The sequence below is a fragment of the Dipodomys ordii genome, unplaced genomic scaffold, assembly GCF_000151885.1.
Source record: "Dipodomys ordii isolate 6190 unplaced genomic scaffold, Dord_2.0 Scaffold35, whole genome shotgun sequence".
NCBI lineage: Eukaryota > Metazoa > Chordata > Mammalia > Rodentia > Heteromyidae > Dipodomys > Dipodomys ordii.
This window is the reverse complement of record NW_012267251.1, coordinates 11,090,393-11,100,382: the sequence shown is the minus strand read 5'-3', so window position 1 is coordinate 11,100,382 and position 9,990 is coordinate 11,090,393. Positions and strand designations below refer to the sequence as shown.

General features: G+C 47.1%; 1 protein-coding gene across 1 annotated transcript in view; it reads left to right on the top strand.

Annotated features, from left to right (window-relative positions):
• Nucleotides 1–9,990, top strand: part of Slc45a3 (solute carrier family 45, member 3) — a 37,502-nt gene that overhangs the window by 23,157 nt on the left and 4,355 nt on the right. The window lies entirely within an intron of this gene.

Genomic DNA, 9,990 nt, shown 5'->3' with positions numbered 1-9,990 from the left:
TCTACCACTGAGCCACCTTCCCAGCCCAGAAATTGGACTTTTTATGGTAAAATAATTTGAACCTAAAACCTTGTGCTTACTAGACAGGTGATCTACCACTTGAGCCATGTCCCCAGCCCTTGTGGCTTTATTTTTCAGGTAAGGTCTTGAGTTTTTGCTGGGGCCAGTCTCAGCTCAGGATCCTTGTATCTCTGTCTTCCTGCATGGCTGGAATCACAAGTGTCTGTCACCACGCTGCTTTGTTGGTTAGAATGGCAAACATGCTGGCTTTCTTTTCTTTTCTTTTCTTTTTTTGCCAGTCCTGAGGCTTGAACTCAGGGCCTGGGCACTGTTACTGAGCCTCTAGGTACTCAAGGCTAGCACTCTACCACCTGAGCCACAAAGCCAATTCTGGCCTTTTCTGTTTATGAGATACTGAGGAATAGAACCCAGGGTTTCATGCATGCCAGGCAAGCACTCTACCACTAAGCCACATTTCCAGTCCCAAGCTGGCTTTCTTGCTAACTTTTTGCCCTGGCTGGCCTCTGAATCTCAGTCCTCCTGATCTCTGTCTCCCACAAAGGTAGGGCTGTGTGTGTGTGTGTGTATTGGGGCTTGAACTCAGGACCCCTCATTCTTGCTTGGCATTTGGACCCAAAGGTGGTGGGTGGTCTGTCACGAGCTACACTTATACTTCCTGTTTTTTTTTTTTTTATGATTCATTAGAGATAGTCCCCTAGACTTTTCTGTTGAGATTTCTTTGAATCAGGATGCTCAGATCTCAGGCTTCTTAGTAGCTAGAATTAAAGGCATGAGATATCAACACTTGGATGATCTACACCATTGATGGTCAGGCTTAAATTCTACCTGAAAGATACTATAAAATGTGATTTTCTCCTTTCTCATACATATTCAGTATGAGTCTTCGATAAAGAAATCCTCATCAAGCCGGGTGCTGGTGGCTCATGCCTGTAATCCTAGCTACTCAGGAGGCTGAGATCTGAGGATCGCGGTTCAAAGCCAGCCCGGGCAGGAAAGACCGTGAGACTCCTATCTCCAATAAACAACCAGAAAACCGGAAGTGGCGCTGTAGGCGTTGTAGCTCAAGTGGTAGAGCGCTCACCTTGAGCTGAAGAGCTGAGGGACAGCGCCCAGGCCCAGAGTTCAAGCCCCACGGCCGACCAAAAAAAAAAAAAAAAAGATTCTCATAGACTTTCCTGCTTGAGTTGGCTTCAAATTTGATCCTCAGATCTCAACCTTTTGAGTAGCTAGGGTTACAGCCATGAACCACTGGTGCTCAGCTTCAGAAAGATTGTTTTAAATGTAAATACATTATGGATTTATATTGATACTTTCAAGTTTAGGATTATAAATTTATGTTGTCTACCCAATTTTTTCCCACAGCTAAAGGCCTGATCTGGAAGTGTGTGTGTGTGTGTGTGTGTATGTGTGTGTGTGTGTGTGCGCGCGCGCGCGCGTGTGTGTGCGTGTGTGTACATAGGGAGGAAGAAGGTGGGGAAATAGCCAGTAGAGAGGGTGCTATGAGAAGAAAAAGAAGCACCTCCAGGGCTCCACCAGTCTCAGCCCATGGGTGCTGTTGGAGCACAGAACCTGCCCTGCGGGTCCTGCCATTCTCCATCCCTGGGAACAAGAGCTCTCCTTCTCCCTTGGGAAAACCAGTTCAGGCTTGAGCCTCTACAGGACCTACAAAGCTCCTCCCGGGCACAGAGCAGCAGACTTAGCACAGATTTTATGAAGCAAGAACCAACTGGCCAGTCCTCACAGAAACACCTGGACCCAGTTCATCTAAGTGGAAAGGATAAGGGAGCAGGAACCGATGCCCAGCAATGTGTCAGGCAGGTTGTCAATAGAAAGCACACGCTGTGAACCAACAGATCCCATTTCCAGCACGGGGAGGAGGGCGGGGCTGACAGGGCCTCTCAGAGTCCTTGTGCTGGGCCCAGCTTGTCTCCTGCTGGAGCCCGGGGCCTGCCTTGTGGCTGGAGGGCAGGGCTAAGAGGGTTTAGGTGGCAGAGGCTTAGCCTTCAAATATCTAAGGGTCTTCCTCCCCGGCCCACCACATGACACCCCCACCCCCCCACCCCGCCAACAGCTAAGTGGGACAAGGGCCTCAGGTTACTTCTGAGCATCTGGACAAAAGCCCTTGGTTTCCAGGGTCAGATTTGGTTACAACTGCTTAGCAATCTACTGCCTGCTATCCATCCCCGTCACCAGATCGCCACACACATTTGGAGACAGCTTGATGGACTCTGGTGACCGTTTGGCTTGACCACATTCTGCCTCCTACTAGAACCCGACCTTTGCTTGTGTCTACAAATGAGGGCATCCACAGACACCCACCCCTCTGTAAGGGGTGGAAGACTCGGCACTGCAGCCTCTTTAGCAACTTATAGCCCCTGCTTCGTGCATTCTCCTTCCTACTATCAAATAACAATAGTCTCCTTTCCTATGGACAAGACCCTCTGTCAGCCCTGGAACTGTGGCAAGGGAAAATGACCACAGCTGGACCTGGTGGCTCATGCCTGTAATTCCAGCACTGGGAGAGGCTGAGGCTGAATCCCTAGTTTGAGGCCAGCCCGGGCTACATGGTGAAACTCTGTCTCAAAGAAGAGACCCCAGATGGACGTAGGTGAGGGGTGGCTGTGAGGGTTCAGGCTGGGGAGCTCCTGACTGTCCACCGGAGCTCCTGCCTCCTGGAGAAGATCTATCCCAACATCCCTCAGGCTGGCGGTTTGTGGGTTGTTTCTCAACAGCTTACTGCAGTGAGTGAGTGTGAACAGCAGGAGCTGGCGGCCATAGCCCAGATGTTGAAAGCTAAGTCCCCATGTGATGGCCTTTGGAAGGCAATTAGGTCAAGAGGGTGAAACCCTTCAGGAGCAAGATTAATGCTCTAGGGCTGGGAGTGTGTGTGGCTCAGTGGCAGAATGCTTGACTAGCATGCATGAAGCCCTGGGTTCCATTCCTCAATAGTACATAAGCACAAAAAGCTGGAAGTGGTGTTGTGGTTCAAGTGGTAGAGTGCTAGCCCTTGGCAAAAGTAGCTCAGCAACAGTGCTCAGGCCCTGAGTTCAAGCCCTAGGACTGGCGAAAGAAAGAAAGAAAGAAAGAAAGAAAGAAAGAAAGAAAGAAAGAAAGAAAGAAAGAAAGAAAGAAAGAGAAAGAAAGAAGGAAAGAAAGAGAGAGAGATAAGAAGAAAAGATTAATGCCCTCATAAGGCTCATGCCTATAATCTTAGCTATTCAGGAGGCTGAGATCTGAGGTCTGAGGATCAAAGCCAGCCTAGGCAGGAAAGTCCATGAGGCTCTTTTTCTGTTGTTGTCAGTCATGGGGCTTGAATTCAGGGCCTGGGTGCTGTCTCTGAACATTTTTCTCAAGGCTAGTGCTGTACCACTTTGAGTCACAGCTCTGATGGTCGAGTGGTTCATTGGAGATAAGAGTCTCACTGGGACTTTCCTGCCCGAGCTGGCTTTGAATGGCTCTAGGCTTCATGAGACTCTTATCTCCAATTAACCACTAAAAATCTGGAAGTGGAGCTGTGGTTCAAGTGGTAGAGCATTCCCTCTGGGCAAAAAAAGCTCAAGGACAGTGCCTAGGCCAAGTTCAAGCCTCAGGACCAGCAAAAAAAAAAAAAGAAAGAAAAAAAAAAGAAAAAGAGGCTCCCAGAAATCATCCTGCCCTTCCCAGTACATGAGGACACAGTGAGAAGATGGAGACTACATGCAGGAAGCTGACCCTCGCCAGACAGCGCAATGCTGCAGAGCCTGGATCTTGGGCTTCCATTCTCCAGAGTTGTGAGAAATAAACGTCGTTGTTGATAAGCCACCTGGCTGAGGTGTTCTGTTACAGCAGCCCAAGCTGACCCAGACAGTGGAGCATCATCTTCCTTTCTCTTGTCAGCTCAGAGGCCTGATGAGATGGTGTGTGCTGTCTTGGGGCATTCCCTTCTGGGCTGGTTTTGTTCTCTGTCCACAGGTTGAGGGCTTTGTTTTGTTTTGCTTGTTTTTTCTTTTCTTTTTGTGCAGGATTGAACTCAGGGGCTTAGGTGCTGTTCTTTAGCTTTTGTGCTCAGGAAGTGCTCTACCACTTGAGCCACAGCTCCACTTCTGGCTTTCTGGTACTTGACTGAAGATAAGAGTCATACAGACTTTCCTGCCCTGGCTGGCTTTGAACCATGAACTGCAGAGGTCAGCCTCCTGAGTAGCTGGGATTACAGGTATGAGCCCCTCTCTTGGCTTTTCTGTCAACAGTTTCAAAAAGCAGAGGTAAGAGGTGTACAGGGTGGGTCTGCATTGTCTCGCAGCTTGTCAGTGTATAAGGCTCATGTTATCCCAAAGTGAGAAAGACTAAAACTAAAAAAAAAAAAACAAAACACAGGCTTGATTTATTTAGTTTTGGTGGTATTTTTGAACTCAAGGGCTCTATCACTTGAACATTGCCTCCAGCCCTTTTTAAAAAGCTTTAGTTAAGCTGAGCAATAGTGGCTCACACCTGTAATCCTAGCTACTCAGCCAGGGCAGGAAAGCCCATGAAACTTTTATCTCCAATTAACCACTAGAAAACTGGAAGTGGCGCTGTGGCTCAAGTGGTAGAGCGCTAGCCTTGAGCTGAAGAGCTGAGGGACAGCACCCAGGCCCAGCATTCAAGCCCCACAACCAACCAAAAAGAAAAGAAAGGAAGAAAGAAAAGAAAGAAAGAAAGAAAGAGAAAAGCTTTAGTTATTTTTATTAGCTTCTATTACTTACTTAGGAGGGGATTGCACTGTTACATTTCCATGCATGTTTGTTTTTTTTTTTTTGGTCCGGTTGTGGGGCCTGAACTCTGGGCCTGGGTGCTGTCCCTCAGCTCTTCAGCTCAAGGCTAGAACTCTACCACTTGAGCTACAGTGCCACTTCCGGTTTTTTTCTTTTTGCTTATGTGGTGCTGAGGAATGGAACCCAGGGCCTCATGCATGCAAGGCAAGTGCTCTACCACTGAGCAACCTTCCCAGCCCCTCCATTCATGTTTTAGGTCAGGCATTGTGCTTTTGCCCTGGGCCAGTCTCTGACTTCCATCCTCCTATCTATGCATATAGCACAGCTGGGATTATAGCTGTGCATTACCATGCCTGGACCAGTAGGGAATTTTGTTTATCCCCCTACCTCACTCCTCCTGCCTGATGCACTAACCATCATTACTGGACATCAGTCAGATGTTTGATTTGTCCTAATCATCTACTCTTGCCATGGACATTTAAGAACCCCCTGTAAACCAGGCGCTGGTGGCTCACACCTATAATCCTAGCTACTCAGGAGGCTGAGATCTGAGGATCGTGGCTCAAAGCCAGCCCAGGCAGGAAACTCTGTGAGACTCATCTCCAATAAACCACCAGAAAACGGGAAGTGGTAGAGAGCTAGCCTTGAGCTAAAGAGCTGAAGGATAGCATCCAAGCCCAGAGTTCAAGCCCCACAACCGACAAAAAAAAAAAGAAGAAGAAAGAAAGAACCACCCTTTGCTAGGGTCATGATGCATTCCTTATTTTTTGGCTGGCCTACTGGGAGGCAGTTTCAGACCTGCACAGACACCATTGCAGGAGGTGTGGGGTGGTGTAGTGATGGGGCACAGAGCTAGGGGAGGGCACAGAAAATTCCTAGACTAGTCTAAGATTGAGAACTGTTGGGGAGGACCAGAGGTTTCCTAGAAATGAACCTACAATGCCATCTGTGCTGGGCACCAGTGGCTCACGCCTATAATCCCAGTTACTTGAGGCTGAGATCTAAGGATTACAGTTTGAAACCAGTCCCAACAGGAGAGTCCACGAGACTCTTTATCTCCATTTCCACTTAGCACAAAAGAAACAAAAACAAACAAACAAACAAAAAGCCATAACTGGAGCTGTGACACAAGTGGTAGAGCGCTAGCCTTGAGAAAAAAAAAAAAGCTCAGGGACTGCATTCAAGCCTTGGGACTATAAAGAAGAAAGAAAGGAAGGAAGGAAGGAAGGAGAGAGAAAGAAAAGAAGGAAGGAAAGAAGGAAAGAATTAAAACATCATCTGAAGCCAAGCAAGAATTTGCAATCTGCTCCCCTGCCACGATCTTCCAGGAAAAGACTGTCTTATCTATTGTTCTATTGCCCCAAATTGAGCTCTCTATTTGCACACAGTAGGTACATAATATATTTGCTTGCTTGGCTAGATGCATTATGGAGCAAACAAAGGAACAAGCAGGCGAAATACTGAGCAAGCTCAGTTTGACACTGTCACCTATGATTCAGATGGCTGCACCAAAGATCAAGGTGGCCTTTTCCTTTGCACAACACTTAGTTTATGGTGGATTTGTTTTTATCTTTAGATTCAGTTTTGTGTGCCTGACACTGTAGAACCCAACACAGTACAGTTTAGTCTTCCCTTTTACTTATGTCCTATGAAAAAGCTTCATTGAAAAACTAGGTATGATCAGATATTAACAATGATGACCAGTCCTATAATACAACAATTACATCTATATCTATATATCTATATATACATACACAAAATTATGTGGATATGGTCTCAGACTCCTTGAGCAAGCAGCATATACATCATGGATACACAAATAGACGATGTATGTCTCAGGCAGGCTAGGACAGGAAAGCCCAAGATCTTATCACAAATACTTAGCTATTAAAATCCTATAACCTGTTTATTTCTGGAATTTGCCATTCCTATTTTTAGATTGTGGTTGGTTGTGGGTAATAAACCACAGAAAGTAAAACCATGAAGAGAACTGTTGTACTCTGAGAAGTGGTTTCACTGTTGTTGGCTTTTTAAAAAATGAATTTGTGGTTTTGTTTCACTATACTATAATATTGTATCTGTAAATTGCATGATTAATATTCTCTTGAAACTGCCTTAACTTTTTTCTTAATGTTCAAAATAAAAAAGAGCTGGGTATAGTGGTTCAAGCCTGTAATCCTTGCTACTTGGAGGTAGAAATGGGAGGGATCACAGATCAAGCTAGCTGGGACATAAAGTTGTGAGGACCCTCCCCCCCATCTAAACTAATGTCTCGATGCAATGACACATGCCTGTCATCCTCAGGGACACAGAAAGGGAAGCACTACTAGGAGGACAGCAGCACAAGCCATCCTGGGCATAAAGCAAAACCTCACTTCAGAAAATGACCAATGCGATTGGCGGAGGGGGGGGGTGGGTAACAATGCTCAACAAGAAATGTACTCATTGCCTTACTCATGTAACTGTAACCCCTCTGTACAGCATCCTTACAATAAAATTTAAAAAAAAAAAAGACCAGTGCAAGCCGGATGCCAGTGGCTCACGCCTGTAAACCTAGTACTCAAGAGGTTGAGATCTGAGGATTGCAGTTCAAAGCCAGAAAAAATCCCCGTGAGACTTATCTCCAAATACCACTCAAAAACTGGAGGTGGCACTATGTCTCAAGTGGTAGAATGCCAGCCTTGAGCACAGAGGCTCAGGGACAGTGCCAGGTCCTGAGTTCAAGCCCCACAACTGACGACAACAACAACAACAAACAATGCAGCTGGTTCGCACACATAATCCTAGCTACTTAGGAGGCTGAGACCTGAGGATTGTAGTTTGAAGCCAGTCCTGGCAGGAAAGTCCAGGCCCTGAGTTCAAGCCCTAGGACTGGTACTAAATGAAAGGGGGTCTCGAGGTGTGGCTCAAATGATAGAACACCTGTCTAGAAAGCATGCAGCCTTAATTCAATCCCTAGTACCCCTCTCTCTCCCTCCAAAAAAGTTGTGAAGAGCAATGGAAAGCAACCATGGGGGAGCGGGACAGGGATAAAGTGCAATCAGATGTCAAGGATGGCAGGTCATTTGAGAAGCTCTCTAATTGGCACCCAGGGCCAACCCTTTTGGGCAACTATCACCTAGAATATGATGGTTAATTTTATGTCAACTTGACTGGGCCATTGGGTGCCCAGATATATGGTCAAACATTACTGTGGGTATTGCAGTGAGGGTATTTTGTCTGAGATTGTTAACACTGAAATTGATAGGTTGAGCAAAGCATCCTACCATCCCTAACCCAATTTTTTACAGTAAATCTCCTGAGTGAGAGAGGGAGAGAGAGAGAGAGGACTGATGAATCCAATGTGCTATGATGGGAGCGCAGGGAAGGGTGCAGAGGGTCCCTAAAGGTACTAACACCAACCAAGTTTTCCCCCTGTAGATACTAACTCTGAGGATCACTCCCCCCCCCCATCTCCCAGTTTACATATGAGGAAATGGGAGGCCTGAGGAGGAAGGCTCTGCCCTCTGCTCATTCTACCACCCTCACTTCTTCCATGAAGCTTGGGAAGCCCCTCAGTAGGGGACCATAGTTAGGAATAAGTCCTCAAATGTAAATACGCCTGGGAAAAATGCACTGACACAACTTCCTATGAAAATATAAACAAATGGATACATTGTTTCTGAAGGACACTGTCTCACCCCATCCACCCCTTTTTAAAATTGCAGTACTGGGGATGGAACCTAGGACCTTGTACATGGCCAAACACTGTCTCCTTGAGACACACCCCAGTCCTAAAGAGCAACATTCGATGAGGGCAGGCAGAAGCATGGAGTGGGAAGAGCTAGCCCACCCTCTGAGCGATCCCCATGCATAGACAGATGTGCAGAAGGAAACTCTACCCAGCATCCAGCGGGGCTCACAAGGGAAGGGAAGAGGCAGCTGGGACAGTGGGAGTCTGGGAGGGGAGGAACAGCCCAGAGGCCCAGACATGGCTGCGCCTGGGAGCTGAGCTGAACAGATCTGGGGGAGGATGGCTGGAGTTGGCCCAACGTTTAATTCCAGCGAGCTCGCAGAAATTTCTGCAAATACAGACTTGGAGCTGCAGCACTGACATCATTTAGAAAAACACTATTTGCATGCATCCGCCCTTCTCTGGTTACAGTGGGGTGCATTGTGGGTAGAGTGGGCGGCTGGGGGTTCAGAGCAGCCAGGCAACTGGAGGATGAATTTCAAACCTTATGTGTCACTTTTTTTTCTTTGCTTGTTTTCATTTTGGGACAATAGCTTACAAGAGAAAGCCATCTTCTGTCCCCTCTAGTCATGACTGTCATCATGGAGATGACATCATGGAGATCAAGGACGAAGGGCAAGAGTGGGCAGGACTTCCTCTCACCCCGGGAGGAAGGGGCAGGGTCTGGAAAGTACACTTGCTATGGCAGACAAGTGTGGTTGTAGAGACTGGTTGGGCGACATTATCTTCAAGTACCATCTAACCCTGAGATTCTCTTCAGGAGGCTGTGGACAACATGAAGAACGGGACTGGATGAGGTGACAGAGGGACCATCCATCCAACCAGATGGAGATCCAGTGTGGATCTACAGTCCAAGTACACAAATGGCGTTGATTCCAATGGCACATACAATTTAAAGATAGGCAACAAAGAGATATGCACTGGCAATCTAGGAATGTGATCAGAGAATAGGTGGCTAATTTGTCACTAGCCATAGTGCCACTTCCAGTTTTCTGGTGGTTAATTGGAGATAAGGAGTCTCATGGACTTTCCTTCCTGAGCTGGCTTCAAACCATGATCCTCAGATCTCAGCCTCCTGAGTAGCTAGGATTATAGGCATCAACCATCAGTGCCTGGCCTCACAAACTCTCTCTAAATCCTAGACAATTGTAAAGTTTAGGCAAGTCCTCAGCTGAGATGATACAGTCCCAGATCTTCCCAAACCACATCCCCCCTACTCCCAGCATAGGTACTGAGCCCTTTTCTTATTTGTAATGGTTTTATCCCCATCCATTAGAAACTTCTGAAGAGGAGTGGAACCCAGGATCATGGTCATGCTAGGCAAGTTCCGTACCACTGTGCTATTTCCCCAGCTTAAAAACATCTTTATATAAAATCTCAGGCCCGCCGGGCGCTGGTGGCTCACGCCTGTAATCCTAGCTACTCAGGAGGCTGAGATCTGAGGATCGCCGTTCAAAGCCAGCCCGGGCAGGAGAGACCGTGAGACTCCTATCTCCAATAAACCAC